This window comes from Scyliorhinus torazame, chromosome 25 (assembly GCF_047496885.1).
Source record: "Scyliorhinus torazame isolate Kashiwa2021f chromosome 25, sScyTor2.1, whole genome shotgun sequence".
Classification (NCBI taxonomy): domain Eukaryota; kingdom Metazoa; phylum Chordata; class Chondrichthyes; order Carcharhiniformes; family Scyliorhinidae; genus Scyliorhinus; species Scyliorhinus torazame.
In genome coordinates this window covers 25875352-25895380 of record NC_092731.1, presented here as the reverse complement: position 1 = coordinate 25895380, position 20029 = coordinate 25875352, and the positions used below count along the sequence as shown (strand labels likewise).

At 55.6% G+C, this 20029-nt stretch overlaps 1 protein-coding gene across 1 annotated transcript in view; it reads right to left on the bottom strand.

Annotated features, from left to right (window-relative positions):
- Positions 1-13874, bottom strand: part of LOC140402444 (sodium/calcium exchanger 3-like) — a 532474-nt gene extending 518600 nt beyond the window's left edge. The window contains exon 1 of the mRNA XM_072490232.1: positions 13820-13874. The gene's annotated coding sequence lies outside the window, so the exon portion shown is untranslated. The remainder of the gene's footprint in view (positions 1-13819) is intronic.
- Positions 13875-20029: the final 6155 nt, after the last annotated feature.

Below are 20029 nucleotides of genomic sequence, written 5' to 3'. Positions count from 1 at the left end.
GTGGGGGGAGGGATGGTAGGGGTGGGGGAGGGATGGTGGGGGAGGGATGGATGGGGAAGGGCTGGAATGGGGGGAGGGATGGAATGGGGGAGGGATGGAAGGGGGGACGGGGGAGGGATGGAATGGGGGGAAGGGGGATGGATGGGGGATGGGGAGGGTTGGAAGGGGGGTGGGGAGTGTTGGAGGGGGGATGGGGGAGGGATGGAAGGGGGGGAATGGAAGGGGGATGGGGGAGGGGGATGGATGGGGGGAGGGATGGACGGGGGGAGGGATGGAAGGGGGATGGGAGGGATGAAAGGGGGGATGGGGGAGGGATGGAAGGGGGATGGGCGAGGGATGGATGGGTGGGAGGGATGGAAGGGGGGATGGGTGGGAGGGATGGAAGGGGGGGATGGGGAGGAGGGATGGAAGGGGGTGGGGGAGGGATGGATGGGGGGATGGAAGGGGGGATGGGGGAGGAATGGATGGGGGAGGGATGGGTGGGAGGGATGGAATGGGGAGGGATGGAAGGGGGAATGGGGGAGGGATGGATGGGGGGATGGTGGAGGGATGGATGGGGGAGGGGTGGAAGGGGGGATGAGGGGAGGGATGGAAGGGGGATGGGGAGGGATGGATGGGGAGGGATGGAAGGGGGTATGGGGAGGGATGGTGGGGGGGAGGGATGGAAGGGGGGTGGGGGAGGGATGGATGGGGAAGGGATGGAATGGGGGGAGGGATGGAATGGGGGAGGGATGGAAGGGGGACGGGGAGGGATGGAATGGGGGAAGGGGGATGGATGGGGGATGGGGAGGGTTGGAAGGGGGGTGGGGAGTGTTGGAAGGGGGATGGGGGAGGGATGGAAGGGGGATGGGGGGAGGGATGCAAGGGGGGGATGGGGGAGTGATGGAAGGAGGGATGGGATGGAAGGGGGGATGGGGGAGGGGAGGGATGGAAGGGGGGATGGATGGAAGGTGGGATGGGGAGGGATGGATGGAAGTGGGGATGGGGAGGGATGGAAGGGGGGATGGGGGAGGGGAGGGATGGAAGGGGGGGTGGGGGAGGGGTGGATGGAAGGTGGGATGGGAATGGGATGGATGGGGAGGGATGGATGGAAGTGGGGATGGGGGAGGGATGGATGGGAGGGTTGGAAGGGGGGATGGGGAGGGATGGAAGGGGGGATGGGGGGAGGGATGGAAGGGGGGATGGGGGGAGGGATGGAAGGGGGGATGGGGGAGGGATGGAAGGGGGATGGGGGAGGGATGGAAGGGGGATGGGGAGGGATGGAAGGGGGGATGGGTGGAGGAATGGATGGTTGGGAGGGATGGATGGGGGAGGGATGGAAGGGGGGATGGGGGAGGGATGGATGGGTGGGAGGGATAGAAGGGGGGATGGGGAGGGATGGGGGGATGGAAGGGGGGGTGGGGTGGGATGATGGGGGAGGGATGGAAAGGGGGATGGGGGAGGGATGGATGGGGAGGGATGGATGTGGGGATGGGTGGGAGGGATGGGGGAGGGATGGAAGGGGGAGGGATGGAAGGGGGGATGGGGGAGGGATGGAAGGGGGATGGGGAGGGATGGATGCGGGGATGGTGGAGGGATGGATGGGGGGGAGGGGAGGGATGGAAGGGGGATGGGGGAAGGATGGATGGGGGGAGGGATGGGGTGAGGGATGGAAGGGGGTATGGGGGAGGGATGGTGGGGGGAGGGATGGATGGGGGGAGGATGGAAGGGGGATGGGGGGAGGGATGGTGGGGGGAGGGATGGAATGGGGGAGGGATGGATGGGGGGAGGGATGGAATGGGGGAGGGATGGAAGGGGGGACGATGGAGGGATGGAATGGGGGAATGGGGGAAGGGGGATGGATGGGGGGATGGGGAGGGTTGGAAGGGGGGGATGGGGAGGGTTGGAAGGGGGGATGGGGAGGGATGGATGGGGGGAGGGATGGAAGGGGGGAGGAATGGAAGGAGGGATGGGGGAGTGATGGAAGGAGGGATGGGGGAGGGATGGAAGGGGGATGGGGAGGGATGGATGCGGGGATGGTGGAGGGATGGATGGGGGGGAGGGGAGGGATGGAAGGGGGATGGGGGAAGGATGGATGGGGGGAGGGATGGGGTGAGGGATGGAAGGGGGTATGGGGGAGGGATGGTGGGGGGGAGGGATGGATGGGGGGAGGGATGGAAGGGGGGATGGGGGGAGGGATGGTGGGGGGGAGGGATGGAATGGGGGAGGGATGGATGGGGGGAGGGATGGAATGGGGAGGGATGGAAGGGGGGACGATGGAGGGATGGAATGGGGGAATGGGGGAAGGGGGATGGATGGGGGGATGGGGAGGGTTGGAAGGGGGGATGGGGAGGGTTGGAAGGGGGGGATGGGGAGGGTTGGAAGGGGGGATGGGGAGGGATGGATGGGGGGAGGGATGGAAGGGGGAGGAATGGAAGGAGGGATGGGGGAGTGATGGAAGGAGGGATGGGATGGAATGGGGAGGGATGGAAGGGGGGATGGGGGAGGGAGGGATGGAAGGGGGGATGGATGGAAGGTGGGATGGGGAGGGATGGATGGAAGTGGGGATGGGGAGGGATGGGATGGGGAGGGATGGGGGAGTGATGGAGGGGGGATGGGGGAGGGATGGATGGAAGGTGGGATGGGAATGGGATGGATGGGGAGGGATGGATGGAAGTGGGGATGGGGGAGGGATGGATGGGGAGGGTTGGAAGGGGGGATGGGGGAGGGATGGAAGGGGGGATGGGGAGGGAGGGATGGAAGGGGGATGGGGGAGCGATGGAAGGGGGATGGGGAGGGATGGAAGGGGGGATGGATGGAAGAGGGGATGGGTAGGGCTGGATGAGGGGGATGGGGGAGGAAGGAAGGGGGAATGGGGAAGGGATGGATGGGGGAGGGATGGATGAGGAGGGATGGATGGGGGGAGGGATGGAAGGGGGATGGGGTGGGATGGATGGGGGGGGAGGAATGGGGGAGGGATGGAAGGGGGTATGGGGAGGGTTGGTGGGGGGAGGGATGGAAGGGGGGTGGGGGAGGGATGGTGGGGGGGAGGGATGGATGGGGAGGGATGGATGGGGAAGGGATGGAATGGGGGAGGGATGGATGGGGGAGGGATGGAATGGGGGGGGGGTGGAAGGGGGGACGGGGAGGGATGGAATGGGGGAAGGGGGATGGATGGGGGGATGGGGAGGGTTGGAAGGGGGGATGGGGAGGGTTGGAAGGGGGGATGGGGAGGGTTGGAAGGGGGGATGGGGAGGGATGGATGGGGGGAGGGATGGAAGGGGGGGGAATGGAAGGGGGATGGGGGAGGGATGGAAGGAGGGATGGGATGGAATGGGGAGGGATGGAAGGGGGGATGGGGGAGGGAGGGATGGAAGGGGGGGATGGTTGGAGGTGGGATGGGGAGGGATGGATGGAAGTGGGGATGGGGAGGGATGGGATGGGGAGGGATGGGGGGTGTGATGGAAGGGGGATGGGGGAGGGGTGGGATGGAATGGGGGAGGGGTGGATGGAAGGTGGGATGGGATTGGGATGGATGGGGTGGGATGGATGGATGTGGGGATGGGGGAGGGATGGATGGGGGAGGGTTGGAAGGGGGGATGGGGGAGGAATGGAAGGGGGGATGGGGGGGAGGGATGGAAGGGGGATGGGGAGGGATGGAAGGGGGGATGGGGGAGGGATGAAGGGGGATGGGGAGGGATGGAAGGGGGGATGGGTGGAGGAATGGATGGGTGGGAGGGATGGATGGGGGAGGGATGGAAGGGGGGATGGGGGAGGAATGGATAGAAGGGGGGATGGGGAGGGATGGGAGGGGGGATGGATGGGGGGATGGAAGGGGGGTGGGGGTGGGATGATGGGGGAGGGATGGATGGGGGGATGGGGGTGAGGGATGGAAGGGGGGATGGGGGAGGGATGGAAGGGGGGAGGGATGGATGTGGGGATGGGTGGGAGGGATGGGGGAGGGATGGAAGGGGGAGGGATGGAAGGGGGGATGGGGGGAGGGATGGAAGGGGGGATGGGGAGGGTGGATGCGGGGATGGTGGAGGGATGGAAGGGGGGTGAGGGGTGGGATGGAAGGGGGATGGGGGAGTGGATGGATGGGGGGGGTGGGATGGGGTGAGGGATGGAAGGGGGTATGGGGGAGGGATGGTGGGGGGAGGGATGGATGGGGGAGGGATGGGATGGGGGGGGGGATGGTGGGGGGGGAGGGATGGAATGGGGGAGGGATGGATGGGGGAGGGATGGAATGGGGGAGGGATGGAATGGGGGAGGGATGGAAGGGGGGACGATGGAGGGATGGAATGTGGGAAGGGGATGGATGGGGGGATGGGGAGGGTTGGAAGGGGGGATGGGGAGGGTTGGAAGGGGGGATGGGGGGATGGGGAGGGATGGATGGGGGGAGGGATGGAAGGGGGGATGGGGGAGTGATGGAAGGAGGGATGGGATGGAATGGGGAGGGATGGAAGGGGGGATGGGGGAGGGAGGGATGGAAGGGGGGATGGATGGAAGGTGGGATGGGGAGGGATGGAAGGGGGGGATGGGGGATGGAAGGGGGGATGGATGGAAGGTGGGATGGGGAGGGATGGATGGGGAGGGATGGGGGAGTGATGGAAGGGGGGATGAGGAGGGATGGAAGGGGGGATGGGGGAGGGATGGATGGAAGGTGGGATGGGAATGGGATGGATGGGGAGGGATGGATGGAAGTGGGGATGGGGGAGGGATGGATGGGGAGGGTTGGAATGGGGGATGGTGGAGGGATGGAAGGGGGGGATAGGGAGGGAGGGATGGGGAGGGATGGGGAAGTGATGGAAGGGGGGGATGGGGAGGGATGGAAGGGGGGCTGGTGGAGGGATGGATGGAAGGTGGGATGGGAATGGGATGGATGGGGAGGGATGGATGGAAGTGGGGATGGGGGAGGGATGGATGGGGAGGGTTGGAAGGGGGATGGTGGAGGGATGGAAGGGGGGGATGGGGAGGGAGGGATGGAAGGGGGATGGGGGGGAGCGATGGAAGGGGGATGGGGGAGGGATGGAAGGGGGGATGGATGGAAGAGGGGATGGGTAGGGATGGATGAGGGGGATGGGGGAGGGAAGGAAGGGGGGAATGGGGAGAGGGATGGATGGGGGAGGGATGGATGAGGGTGGGATGGGATGGGGGGAGGGATGGAAGGGGGATGGGGAGGGATGGAAGGGGGGATGGGGGAGGGTGGAAGGGGGGATGGGGAGGGATGGAAGGGGGGGATGGGAGGGATGGAAGGGGGGTTGGGGGAGTGATGGATGGGGAGGGATGGAAGGGGGGATGGGGGAGGGATGGAAGGGGGCATGGGGGAGGGATGGAAGGGGAGATGGGGGAGGGATGGATGCGGGGAGGGATGGAATGGGGGGGGACGGAAGTGGGGATGGGGAGGGATGGAAGAGGGAATGGGGGGATGGAGGAGGGATGGGGGAGGGATGGAATGGGGGATGGAAGGGGATGGGGAGGGATGGAAGGGGAGATGGGGGAGGGATGGAAGAGGGGATGGGGGAGGGATGGAAGTGGGGATGGGGGAGGGGGGAGGGATGGAATGGGGGATGGAAGGGGAGGGATGGGGGGAGCGATGGAAGGGGGGGTGGAAGGGGGGACGGGGAGGGATGGATGGGGTGGGATGGAAGGGGGGAGGGGTGGATGGGGGGATGGGGGAGGGTTGGAAGGGGGGATGGGGAGGAATGGGGGAGGGATGGAAGGGGGGATGGGGAGGATTGGAATGGGGGGTGGATGGGGGCAGGATGGAATGGAGGGGGAGGATGGTAGGGGGAAGCGGGGAGGAGGGATGGCAGGGGGGAAGGGGGAGGAGGGATGGAAGGGGGAGGGATGGTGGGGGGATGGAGGAGAGCGGGGAGGGAGGGCGGAGGGGGGTGAGAGATGGAGGGGGTGAGGAGGGAGAAATGGAGGGATAGAGGGGTGCGGGAGGGATGGAGAGGGAGGGGGTGAGGAGGGTGGGGGAGGGAGCGGGGATGGGAGGGGGGTGAGGGAGGGAGGGGCGATGATGGGGGGAGGCGGTTGAGGGGTTGGCTGGGGAGGGGGTGAGAGTGAGGGAGGGGTGGGGGAGTTAGCAGTGGGTGGGGGAGGGGTGAGGGGTGGATGAGGGGGGAGGGAGGGGGGAATGAGGGACAGAATTACTGGAGAGAATTCTTTGAGACAGGATCTACTCCCATTTGGAAGCAAATGGACGTATTAGTGAGAGGCAGCACGGTTTTGTGAAGGGGAGGTCGTGTCTCACTAACTTGATAGAGTTTTTCGAGGAGATCACTAAGAGGATTGATGCAGGTAGGGCAGTAGATGTTGTCTATATGGACTTCAGTAAGGCCTTTGACAAGGTCCCTCATGGTAGACTAGTACAAATGGTGAAGTCACACGGGATCAGGGGTGAACTGGCAAGGTGGATACAGAACTGGCTAGGCCATAGAAGGCAGAGGGTAGCAATGGAGGGATGCTTTTCTAATTGGAGGGCTGTGACCAGTGGTGTTCCACAGGGATCAGTGCTGGGATCTTTGCTCTTTGTAGTATATATAAATGATTTGGAGGAAAATGTAACTGGTCTGATTAGTAAGTTTGCAGACGACACAAAGGTTGGTGGAATTGCGGGTAGCGATGAGGACTGTCTGAGGATACAGCAGGATTTAGATTGTCTGGAGACTTGGGCGGAGAGATGGCAGATGGAGTTTAATCCGGACAAATGTGAGGTAATGCATTTTGGAAGGTCTAATGCAGGTAGGGAATATACAGTGAATGGTAGAACCCTCAAGAGTATTGAAAGTCAAAGAGATCTAGGAGTACAGGTCCACAGGTCATTGAAAGGGGCAACACAGGTGGAGAAGGTAGTCAAGAAGGCATACGGCATGCTTGCCTTCATTGGCCGGGGCATTGAGTATAAGAATTGGCAAGTCATGTTGCAGCTGTATAGAACCTTAGTTAGGCCACACTTGGAGTATAGTGTTCAATTCTGGTCGCCACACTATCAGAAGGATGTGGAGGCTTTAGAGGGGGTGCAGAAGAGATTTACCAGAATGTTGCCTGGTATGGAGGGCATAAGCTATGAGGAGCGATTGAATAAACTCGGTTTGTTCTCACTGGAACGAAGGAGGTTGAGGGGCGACCTGATAGAGGTATACAAAATTATGAAGGGCATAGACAGAGTGGATAGTCAGAGGCTTTTCCCCAGGGTAGAGGGGTCAATTACTAGGGGGCATAGGTTTAAAGTGAGAGGGGCAAGGTTTAGAGTAGATGTACGAGGCAAGTTTTTTACGCAGAGGGTAGTGGGTGCCTGGAACTCGCTACCGGAGGAGGTAGTGGAAGCAGGGACGATAGGGACATTTAAGGGGCATCTTGACAAATATATGAATAGGATGGGAATAGAAGGATACGGACCCAGGAAGTGTAAGATTGTAGTTTAGTCGGGCAGTATGGTCGGCACGGGCTTGGAGGGCCGAAGGGCCTGTTCCTGTGCTGTACATTTCTTTGTTCTTTGTAGAGGAGTGAGGGAGGGGGAGTGAGGGTCAGAGGGGTGAGGGAGAGGGGATTGAGGGACAGAGGAGAGGAGGAGTGTGGGACAGAGGAGTGAGGGAGAGGGGAGTGAGGGACAGAGGAGGGTTAGGGGAGTGAGGAACAGAGGAGTGAGGGAGAGGCGAGTGAGGGAGGAGGAATGAGGGAGGGGAGTGTGGGAGATGGGAGTGAGGGAGAGGGGAGTGAGGGACAGAGGAGTGAGGGACAGGAGGGAGGGACAGAGGAGTGAGGGAGGGGGGAGTGGGACAGGGGAGTGAGGGACTGGAGTGAGGGACAGGGGAGTGAGGGACAGAGGAGTGAGGGAGAGGGGAGTGAGGGAGCAGGGAATGACAAGAGATAGATTGAGGGGAGGGGGATAGAGGGAGGGGAATAAGGGAGAGTAGAATGAGGGGAGTTGGATTGATAGGAGGGGAAGGGCATTGAGGGAGAGGGTGATGAATGGGAGGGGAGGGGATTGAGGGAGGGGAACGAGGGAGAGGGGAATTGAATGGATGGAGGAGAATGAGAGGAGGTGAATGGGGGAGGAGATAGAGGGGAGGGAAATGAAGGGAGGTGAATGAGGGGATGGGGATTGAGGGAAGGGAATTGAGGGGAGAGGAATGAGGGGAGGGGTTTTAGGAAGGGGAGAATGAGAGGAGGTGAATGGGGAAGGGGATAGAGGGACGGAAATTAAGGGAGGTGAAATGAAGGGGATTTAGGGGAGGGGAATGAGGGGAGGGGAATTGAGGTAAGGGAAATGAAGGGACGTGAATGAGGGAAGGGGATTGAGGGGAGGGGGAGTGAGGGAGAGGGGAATGAGTGGGATTGAGGGGAGGGGTTTTAGCGAGAGGAGATTGAGGGGAGGGGGTGTGAGGGAGAGGGAATGAGTGGAGAGGGATTGAGGGGTGGGGATGTGAGGGAGAGGGGAATGAGGGGAGGGGTTTTGGGGAGAGGGGATTGAGGGAAGGGGAATGAGTGGAGGGGAATTGAGGGTGTGAGTGGGATGGGGATAAAGGGGCAGGAAATGAAGGGACGTGAATTAGGGAAAGGGATTGAGGGGAGGGTAATGAGGGAGAGTGGATTGAGGGGTGGGGTATTGAGGGCAGGGAGATTGAGGGGAGAAGAATGAGGTGTGGGGGATTGAGAGGGAAATGGGAGGAGGGGGATTGAGGGGATAGGGATTAAGGGGAGGGAGATTGAGGGGAGGGGAATGATGGGAGGGAATTAAGGCGAGGGGGATTGAGAGAGGGGAAACAGGTGAGGGGGATTGAGGGGAGGGGGTTGAGGGAGAGGGGGATTGAGGGGAGGGGGATTGAGGGAGAAGGAAGGGGATTGAGGGAGAGGGGCATCAGGCGACGGAGATTGAGGGGAGGGGGTTGAGGGAGAGGGATTGAGGGGAGAGGGAGAGGGGGGGTGATTGAGGGAGAGGGGAATAAGGGGATGGGGATTGAGCAGAGGCGTTTGAGGGTGAAGAGAATGAGGGAGAGGGGATTGAGGGAGAGGGGAAGAGGGAGAGAGGGGATTGAGGGAGAGGGGATTGAGGGAGAGAGGGCGTTGAGGGAGAGGGGGTTGAGAGGGTGGAACAAGGGCAGGGAGATTGAGGGGAGGGGAATGAGGAGGGAATTGAGGGGAGGGGAAAGAGGGGAGCAAATTGAGAGGAGCGGAATGAGGGGATGGGGATTGAGCGGAGGGGGATTGAGGGGATGGTATTCAGGGGAGGAGAGGATTGAGGGGGAAGGACTTGAGGGAAGAGTGGAGGATTGAGGGGGAGGGGATAGAGGGAAAAGGGTGAGGGATTGAGGGGGTCGAGATTGTGAGGGAAGGGATTGAGGAGGGAGGGGATTGAAGGGGGTGATGGGTACTGAGGGGGTTGATGGTAGGGGTGGAAGGGACTGAGGGGAGGGGATTGAGAAGAAGGGGATTGATGGAAAGATATGGAGGATTGAGGGAAAAGGTCGGGGCTTGAGAGGAGGCGATTGAGGTTGGAGATATATTGAGGGAAGGAAGGTATTGAGGGGAGGGGATTGAGGGGTGAAGGGAATTGAGGGGGAAGAGGATTGAAGAGGAAGGGGATCAATGGAAAGGGGTGAGCGGATGGGATTTGATGGGAAGGGGATTGAGGGAAGGGGAATCGAGGAGGAAGCAGATTAAGGGGGTGGGATATGGGGAGGGGTAGAAGATGTATGTGAATGTTGCGGCGGGAGCGCCTACAAACCACATTCATATGTTTTGGCCCTGTCGAAAACTGGAGGATTACTGGAAGGAGGTTTTTAGGGTAATCTCTAAACAGGTGCAGGTGAAACTGGACCCGGGCCCTCGGGAGGCCCTATTCGGGGTGTTGGACCAGCCGGGGTTGGAAACGGGTGCGGAGGCAGATGTTGTAGCCTTCGCCTCGTTGATCGCCCAAAGGCAAATCCTGTTGGGATGGAGATCAACCTCTCCACCCTGTGCCCTGGCGTGGCGAGGGGACCTGCTGGAATTCTTAACTCTTGAGAAGGTCAAATTTGAACTGTGGGGAAGGATGGAGGGGTTCTACAATTCATGGGCATTATACATTATGCACTTTTGAGAATTGGATTACATCGAACATTTGGGGGGGGTGGCGGTGGCATTGGGAGGGTTGGAGGGAGAGGGACTGTATGTGTTAATGGTGACTATGGGTGATTCCTGATTTCTTTTTGTTATTTGTTTATGTTGTTATGGGCCAGGGTTTAGAAAACCCCAAAGTGTATCATGGAGTTCACCTGACCCACAACTTTTACTAGATTGTGGTGTGGGGAGCACACGGCCCACTCTACAGGTGTGGGACAGCAGAAAATTGTCCAGTGGTTTTTAAAACGAAACAATGTTTATTCTATGAACTCAAGTTAACCTTTCTAAAACAAACAGTGAATGTCTTAGCAACCATTAATTCAATTCAACATCCAAAAACTTAACAACCTCTAAACAGGAGCACATTGGGGTTTACATTCAATACTGAGACCTTTGTACAATTTTGAGCTCGCTAAATGATCCATAGATAGTTTTTGGATGGCAGAGATCAACAGCAGTGCAGCTCACAGACACACCCAAGCTTTCTCAAACTGAAACTAAAAAGCAGAACCAGCGCTCAGCTCCACCCACACTGTGACATCACTGCAGTAACATGAGCAGCCAAACATTTCTTAAACACCCATTTCTTACAGATACTCTCTCATGACAATGTTAACATGCAGGCTGCTGTTGGGGGTTTGGTGGGAGGATGGGAATGTTGTTGCTATGGGGATTGACATTGCATTCGTTACTGATTATTGTTTATTGTTGGTGGGTGTAAATTTGGAAGAAAATGTGAAAAAGGAGGAGAATAAAAATATTTTTTTTTAAAAAGAGGCAATTTAGCACAGCCAATCCACCTAACCTACACGTCTTTGGACTGTGTGAGGAAACCGGAGCACCCGGAGGAAACCCACGCAGACACGGGGAGAACGTGCAAACTCCGCACAGACAGTCACCCAAGGCCAGAATCAAACCCGGGTCGCCAACTGACACCAGAAACGGGACCACAGAGAACCAGGGGTTGGAAGGCCAACCCAACCCTAGACCTCAGAGACAGGATTAAATGTGCTCCATCGAATCCATCCTCCAGATCGAGATTCGCAAGACATGGCAGCCAGTTCTCAAACTTGGCTCGGAACATCTCCATCACCTCACCGGATACACCGGACGTGACCGGGTTCCTCACCGGCTCCCCTTTGTCCTCACCCAAATTTCTCAGGTTGGGCAAGCAACAGGAATTCAACCGTGAGGAGGTAGGCGGCCACCAAAGAGAGTTCTCTCTCTGCAACCAGAACCTTCTCGTGCGCCACCATCGCCTCCATAAAGACTTCTCGCAACTTCTGAAATTGGGTTCTAACACCGTGCACCGCAGAGCCAAGACTATCAGCTGGATCACCTTCATCGCATGCAGCCACCATGAATCGGTGTGCACCGTATCGCCAGAGGATTAAAGCATATTGTCTCGGCTCAGAAGTGCTGAAACATTGACTAACAAACCTCAGCACATAGTCAAAGCCATGTTAACTGAAATCAGATACAAGAGGTGTGCACTGGGGTAAAAATAAAGATTGAAAGATGAGCAAAGCCGGAGCTCGCGTAAACACAACCACGCCTGCACTCAGATCACATGATCCCCCCTCACCCCGTGAATTCATTTTTGAAAAATTACCCACCCCTAACTGCCCCTTGAGAAGGTGGTGGTGAGTTGCCATCATGAACCGCTGCAGTCCTTGTGGTGTAGGTACACGCACAGTGCTGTTAGGGAGGGAGTTACAGGATTTTGACCCAGCGACAATGAAGGAACGGCCGATATATTTCCAAGTCAGGATGGTGAGTGACTTGGAGGGGAACCTCCAGATGGTGGAGTTCCCAGGTATCTGCTGCTCTTGTCCTCCTAGATAGTGGAGGTCATGGGTTTGGAAGTTGCGGTCTCAGGAGCCTTGGTGAGTTCCTCAAGTGCATCTTGTAGATGGTACACATGGCTGCCACCGTGCGTCGGTGGTGGAGGGAGTGAATGTTGAAGGTGGTGCTCAATAAAGGGGGCTGCTTTGTCCTGGATGGTGATGAGCTTCTTGAGTGTTGTTGGAGCTGCGCTCATCCAGGCAAGTGGAGTATTCCACTCCTGGATTGTGCCTATTGGTGGAAAGGCTTTGGGGAGTCAGGAGGTGACTTACCGCAAAATTCCTACTCTTGTACCCACAGTATTTATTTGGCTGGTCCAGTTAAGTTTCTTGTCAATTGGGGCTGGTTTAGCACAGGGCTAAATAGCTGGCTTTTAAAGCAGGCCAGCAGCACGGTTCAATTCCCATACCAGCCTCCCCCGAACAGGCGCCGGAATGTGGCGACTAGGGGCTTTTCACAGTAACTTCATTTGATGCCTACTTGTGACAATAAGCGATTTTCATTTTTTTATCTCAACCCCCATATTGTTGATGATGACGGATTCAGCAAAGTAGTGCTAGTGAACGTCAAGGGTAGGTGCTTCCATTCTTTCTTGTGGAGCTGGTCATTGCCTGGAACTTGTGTGACACAAGCGTTATTTGTCAATAACAACTGTAATTGACTTTGATGAAAGAATAGAGAGATGCTTATCTATATTTGTTTGAGGCAAAAGATTAGCTGTCACGGTAAATAGCATAGATGGGAGCAGAACGCTGTAATCAGATCATCTAAAGTGTGAGGAGTTGGAACTTTGGAGCAGAGAGATTTAAGAATCTAAAGGCACAAATCAGAAAAAGAGTGAAGACAGATACAAAAAAAAATAAGCAAAGGTTATATTGACCTCAGTGGAGGCTGGTGGGACTGGAGAAGGTGAGGGATTTGTACCTGGAAGGGCAGTTTGGGTCTGGGTGAGTTGCGGGAGAGGTTTGAGTTGCCGAGGAGGAGTGAATTCAGATATATGCAGGTGCGGGTCGTTGCAAGAAAGGGGTGGAGGGCATTTCCCAGGTTGCTGGGGTATACCCTCTTGGAGCAGCTGCTGCTACCGGACGAGTCGGGAGAGGGTAGGATTGGGGACGCATATAGGTGGTTGGGGGAGCGGTAGGGCACAAGTTGTGAGGATTAAGAGCAAGTGGGATGAGGAGTTGGGGAGGAAATAGACTGGGGTCTGTGGTGTGAGACCATGCGTAGGGTGAATTCAACCCCTGGGCGAGGGATGTGAATCATGCACACATGTTCTGGGGTTGCGAGAAGCTGAGGAGTTATCTGGGAAGCGGTGTTTGGGACGTTGTCCAAAATTGTGGGAGTGGAGCTCAGGACGGACCCGATGGTGGCGATCTTTGGAGTATTGGAAATGCCAGAGCTCGTGGAGGGAGAGCGGGGCCGATGTCCTGGCCTTCGCCTCTCTAAGCGTCCGGTGGAGGATCTTGCTGAATTGGAGGTGGGATATGCCTCCAGGGGTGGCGGCCTGGCTGGGGGGACATGTATGACTTTCCCCATCTGGAAAAGACCAGTTTTGAGTTGAGGGGGTCGGAGGAGGGCTTCAAGACACGGTGGGCATCGTTCATGGCAATGTTTGAGGAACTGTTCATCGCGGGGGATGGGGAGGAGGGTCGAGGGTAAAAAGAAGTCAAATTGTACAAACTGTGGATTGTGAGGTTGTAGAGCGTGTTGTTGTATATGCTCCTGTTTTTGCACATGTTTATAACAAAATTCGTTTTTAGAAAAAGGTTGTACTGACTTCTATCTGAAGAGGGTTGGGATACAGAGAGGTACACGGTTATGTTCCGGTTTGAAAAAGCTCTGGTTAGGCCCCGTTTAAAGTACGTTCTCCAGTTCTGCTCACCCATCTCAGGAAGGATATGTTGAAGGAACAAATACAGCAACAAATTGCTGGAAAAGCTCAGCAGGTCTGGCTGCATCTGTGGAGAGAGAAAATAGAGTCAACTTTCCGAGTCCGTGTGCTGTATTAGAGGGGGTGGAGTAGTTGGAGCGGAGTCAGTGGCTGGTGGGAGCTAGGAGAGTTTGCGGCAAAGACGTGTAGGTCGCGAGACAGAGAAAGCGTTAATGGTAGGAGTGGCATAAAGGTAAGATATCAAAATGTGCTAATGGGAGAATAGAGGTTCAGAGAAAGCACAACTCAAGAACAAGTGGCAGATGGCCCAGTGGGGGTGAAGGAATAAAGGTGGCAGGTTAAAGTCGCTGAGCTCAGTGTTGGGTCCTGAAGGCTTAAACGTGCCTAATTGGAAGATCAGGTATAGCTCCTCCAGCCTGCATTGGCTCCACTGGAATGGGCAATTGGGCATGAGAGTGAGGTGCCGGGTTAAAATGGCAAGTGGCAGGAAGGTCGGGCTCATACTTGCTGACGGACACACAGTTTGTGTTTAGTCTCCCCATTGGAGAGGAGAGCACGTTGGGAGCAACGAACACAGCAGACCAAATTGAAGGAGGTGCAAGTGAAATGTGAAGTGTTTGTGGCCTTGTTTCAGATTCCGGCATCCACAGAATTTTGCTTTTCTGTCATTGTTGAACGAACAACCGAGATTCACCAGGATAATCCTAGGGCTGAGAAGGTTGAATTATGAGGCAAGACTCCATAATCTAGGCTTGTATTTCCGAGAGTTCAGAAGACTTAGGGGTGTTGAATCGAAATGATTAAGGTACATCAAGAGTTGATCCGTTGAATCCCTACAGTGCAGAAAGAGGCCATTCGGCCCATTGAGTCTGCACCAACCCTCTGAAAGAGCGCCCTATCCCCATAACCCCATCTAACCTCTGAACACTAAGGCACAATTTAGCATGGCCAATCCACCTAACCTGTACATCTTTGGACACTAAGGCACAATTTAGCATCACCAATCCACCTAACCTATACATCTTTGGACACTAAAGCACAATTTAGCATGGCCAATCCACCTAACCTGTACATCTTTGGACACTAAGGCACAATTTAGCATAGCCAATCCACCTAACCTGTACATCTTTGGACACTAAGGCACAATTTAGCATAGCCAATCCACCTAACCTATACATCTTTGGACACTAAAGCACAATTTAGCACGGTCAATCCATCTAACTTGTACAATTATTTTTAAATAACTTTAGAGTACCCAATTCATTTTTTCCAATTAAGGGCCAATTTAGCGTGGCCAATCCTACCTACCCTGCACATCTTTAGATTGTGGGGGTGAAACCCACGCAAACACGGGGAGAATGTGCAAACTCCACACGGACAGTGACCCAGAGCCGGGATCGAACCTGGGACCTTGGCGCCGTGAGGCAGCAGCGCTAACCACTGCGCTACCGTGCTGCCCAAACTTGAACAACTTTTGGACTGTGGGAGGAAACCCACGCAGACACGGACAGAGCGTGCAAACTCCGCACAGACAGTTACCCCATGGTCGGAACTGAACCCAGGTCCCTGGTGCTGTGAGGCAGCAGTGCTAACCACTGTGTCACTGTTGATAGTAGATAGAAAGATCAAAACTATTTCCTCTTGCTGCGGAGGTGGGCCCCAGATAAGGACACCGGGCAAGGATAAAGACAAGGATGATGTCAGGAACCACTCCTTTACCCAAAGGGGAGTCGGAATCTGGCATTCTCTCCACAAAATGATTTTGAGCCTGGAGTGGTGGTTGGTGGGACAGTTGAAAATTTCGAAACAAATATAGATGGCCCTTTATTAGGCAAGGAAATTGTGGGTTACAGAACAAAGGCAGTTAGAGGGAGTTAAAATGAAGATAAGCCATTAATTAAACGGTGCAATAAACGTGAGGGGCTGAATGGCCTACTTATGGCATCCTACTGAAGCCCACGCCTCCACCCTATCCCCATAACCCCACCTAACCTTTAGGACACTAAGGGGCAATTTATCACGGCCAATCCACCTAACCGGCACTTCTTTGGACTGTGGGAGGAAACCGGAGCACCCGGAGGAAACCCACGCAGACACGGGGAGAACATGCAAACTCTACATAGTTAATGTGGACCTGAATACTGAGGGCTAAATACAGCACCGTCCACACAGTGCTGTAAGAAAGCACATGACCCAGAATCAGAGACGTGTTAAGACCTAGATATGGAGATAGCTCCATTCCTGTACCCTTTGCTATGTATTTGTACATGGTTACAAGTAGTCAATAAAAAGTCACCATAGTCCCAGATGACCCTTTGAGGGGGAGAGCTGGCTGGTGGTGATTTAACCTGGGGGTCACCACGCCTCGAGGGGATTCTTTATTCTGTATCGAGGTGAGCTGTATCAGATTGCTACAAATCGAGCCTTCATACAAAACACTAAAAGCTTCAACAAAGATAAATCAGAGTACTTGTTTCCCTGAGTTAGACAAGCCTATTGTGCCACCTATTGGTGCCAATGAGTTTGGTATTCATAAAGTCCATCGAGTCCCTACAGTGCAGAAGGAGGTTAATTCGGCCCATCGAGTCTGCTCAACCCTCCAAAAGAGCACCCTACCTAGGCCCACTCCCCCACCTAATCTGCACATCTGTGGACATATCCCCACCTAACCTGCACATCTGTGGACACTAAGGGGCAATTTTAGCACAGCCAATCCACCTAACCTGCACATCTCTGGGCTGTGGGAGGAAACCGGAGCACCCGGAGGAAACCCACGCACACACGGGGAGAACGTGCAGACTCCGCACAGACAGTCACCCCAGGCCGGAATTGAACCCGGGTCCCTGGCACTATGAGGCAGCAGTGCTAACCACTGTGCCGCCCAATTGATCAGTGCGCTTAAAGACACTTGTGCAGTGAGACCCACAGAAGGCACGACAGAGGTTATGATCTCATTACAGGCAGAAGTGGGTCATCGTTTGCTGAAAATCATGCCAAGCACTTTGCATCGTCATGGGATCCCTCACCACCTGCATGCCATTGAATTGGTCCTTGGGATCAATCACCAAGGCGCCAACTGATGCTCACTGGGACACTCTCACTTGTGAGTCGTCAGGTTATGCCTGATTTTGGACTTCTCATCGAGGGAAGAATGTACTTTCCATAACAGGGGCCGCAACGGAGGTTCACCAGGCTAATCCCTGCGATGGCGGGATTGTCTTACGTGGAGAGATTGAGGATACTGAGCCTGTATTCCCTGAAGTATCAAAGAATGAGATGTCATCTCTTTGAAACTTGCAAACTTCTTACAGGGTGCAGCAGGATAGGATGGATGTGGATAGGACGTTACCCCGGGCTGGTGAGTCTCGAACCAGGGGGACACACTCTCCCATTTCAGACTGAGGCGAGGAGGAATCTCCTCATTCAGAGGGTGGAACTCTCGACCTCAGGGAGCTGTGGAACCTCAATGGCCGAGCATGCTCAAGACAGAAATTGACATATTTCTGGAGACGAATGAGCTTAGTAGACGGGTCAATAATCAGAGGGCATAGATTTAAGGTAAGGGGCAGAAGATTTAGCAGGGATTTGAGGAGAAACGATTTCACCCAGAGGGTGGTGGGAATCTGGAACTCGCTGCCTGAACGGCTGGTGGAGGCGAGAACCCTCACAACATTTAAGAAGCATTGAGATGAGCATTTGAAACTCCGTAGAGACCAAGGCTACGGGCCAAGTACTGGAACATGGGGTTAGATTGGATAGGCGTTGATGGCCAGCGCAGATGCAAAGGGCCTCATTCTGTGCTGTAAAAACTCTATGACATCAAGGGGTATTGGGGATAGTAGAGCAAAATAGGGCGGAGGTGAATGATCTGGCATGATCTGTTTGAATGGCTGAGGAGGCTCGATGGGCCGAATGGCCTACTCCATGCTCCTTTATCCTGTGTTCTGAAATATTGGCTGGGACACGGGATAACTCCGCTGCTCTTCTTCAAATGGTGAGTTGGGATCATTTACTTCCACCCCAAAGAACAGCCGGGGCCTCAATGTTTTGCCCCTTCTGTGAGGAATCATAGAATTTACAGTGCAGAAGGAGGCCATTTGACCCATCGATTCTGCACCGGTCCATGGAAAGATCACCCTACCCAAGCCCAGACCTCCACACTATCACCGTAACCCCACCCCACCTTGTTTTGGGGGCACTAAGGGCAATTTACCATGGCCAATCCACCTAACCTGCACATCTTTGGACTGTGGGAGGAAACCGGTGCACCTGGAGGGAACCCACGCTCACACGGGGAGAACGTGCGGACTCCGCACCAAGTCGGGAGTGACCCAAGCCGGGAATCGAACCTGGGATGATGGAGCTGTGAAGCAACTGTGCTAACCACTGTGCTAACGTGCTGCCAGAGTCAGTTATTGAATCTCACCATTCAGATAAGGCATATGAACTATTTAAGTTTGATTTGTGGTTTCTCAGCCCCCCTGATTAATGACTTCATGCAATTCCCTCGATAATATCAATATTCTTTGTACAATAAGCAAGTCCTGTCTGCAGGCTTCATCCGTGAATTTAAAACATACAACTTTCTCATTTCATCTAATTCTGGATCTGTGTGCACCGTGACACGGGGGACTTTTCCTCAGAAATTTCTGGCAGCCTTCTACACTGTGAGGTGATGGTTTGCTCCGTGGTAGCCAATTCTGTGCCCAACACCACTCAGTGAGGCTCAGGAGCCCCACTCTGGCAAATCTGGGAAATCCATGCTAAGGCGGGTGCGAAGTCTCCGGCCCATTCAGAGTTCCGCAGGAGCTACCCCAGTCACCGCATGTGGAGTGGTCCAATATGAAAACAAAAAACGAGCCAGTCTTGTGTCCATAGACCCGGAAGACTGCTTCTTTAGGCCCCATTTGAATGTCTGCACTGTGCGCTCCGCCAACCCATTGGAAGCCGGGTGGTATGGAGCGGTGCGGATATGGCGTATGCCGTTTATCTTTATGAACCTCGCAAACTCCTCACTTGTGAATGGAGTGCCGTTGTCCGTGACAGCATCTCGGGGAGGCCATGCGTACTGGAAGACAAACGCATCTTTTCGATCGTTGCGCAGGAAGTTGTGCCTACCTCTTATGCACCTCTAGCCATTTAGACTGGCCATCGATTAATAAAAGGAACATGGATCCTTGAAAAGGGCCGGCGAATTCCTCATGCAAACGTGCCCATGGCCGCCCCGGCCATTCCCAGTGACGTAGGGGCGTGGCCGGTGGAAGCTTCTGATGCTCCTGGCTTATGGAGCAGTTTTGGACCACCTTCTCAATGTCGGTGTCGAGGCCTGGCCACCAAACATAACTCCGGGCCAACATTTTCATTTTGGTCACACCTGGATGCCCATTGTGCAAGTCCTGTAGTATCAGCTCCTGTCCTTCTTCCGGGCCAACCATACCCGGCCCCCACAAGAGGGTGCCGTCTTCCACGTTAAATTCTGACAGCTTGGAGGAAAATGCCCGCAACTCGCCTGGGAGCTATCTATGTTGCCCACCAAACAGGACTATGTGCCGAACCTTTGACAGGACTGGCTCCATCTGGGTCCACTCACGGATCTGTGATGCCGTGACAGGCAAGGAGTCCATAAAATTTAGGGTTGCAACAACCTCATCTGTGGTGGGGGTCGACATGGGGCCGGTCGACAAAGGCAATCAGCTCAGTGCGTCGGCATTCGCTATCTGCGTTCCTGGTTTGTGCTCCAGAGAATACTCGTATGCAGCAAGCAACAAAGCCCAGCGCTGGATCCGTGCGGAAGCAATGGGCGGTATTGGCTTATCCTCTCGGAAAAGTCCCAGCAGAGGCTTATGATCAGTCACGATAGTGAAGTGCCGGCCATACATGTACTGGTGGAAGCGTTTCACCGCAAAGACCACTGCCAAGCCCTCCTTCTCGATCTGCGCGTACTTCCTTTCTGCTGCAGTCAATGTGCGGGAGGCGAAAGCTATCGGCCGCTCGGCCCCGTTCTCCATCTTGTGGGACAGGACGGCCCCAATACCATACGGGGATGCATCACACGTGATGAGCAAAGGCTTTCCAGGATCGTAGTAGGTTAGTAGCCCCCGACGAGGACAATTGCTGTTTTACCCGCCGGAAAGCGATTTCTTGCGGCTGACCCCAAACCCAGGTGTGATTCTTCCTTAGCGGAAAGTGCAACGGGGCCAG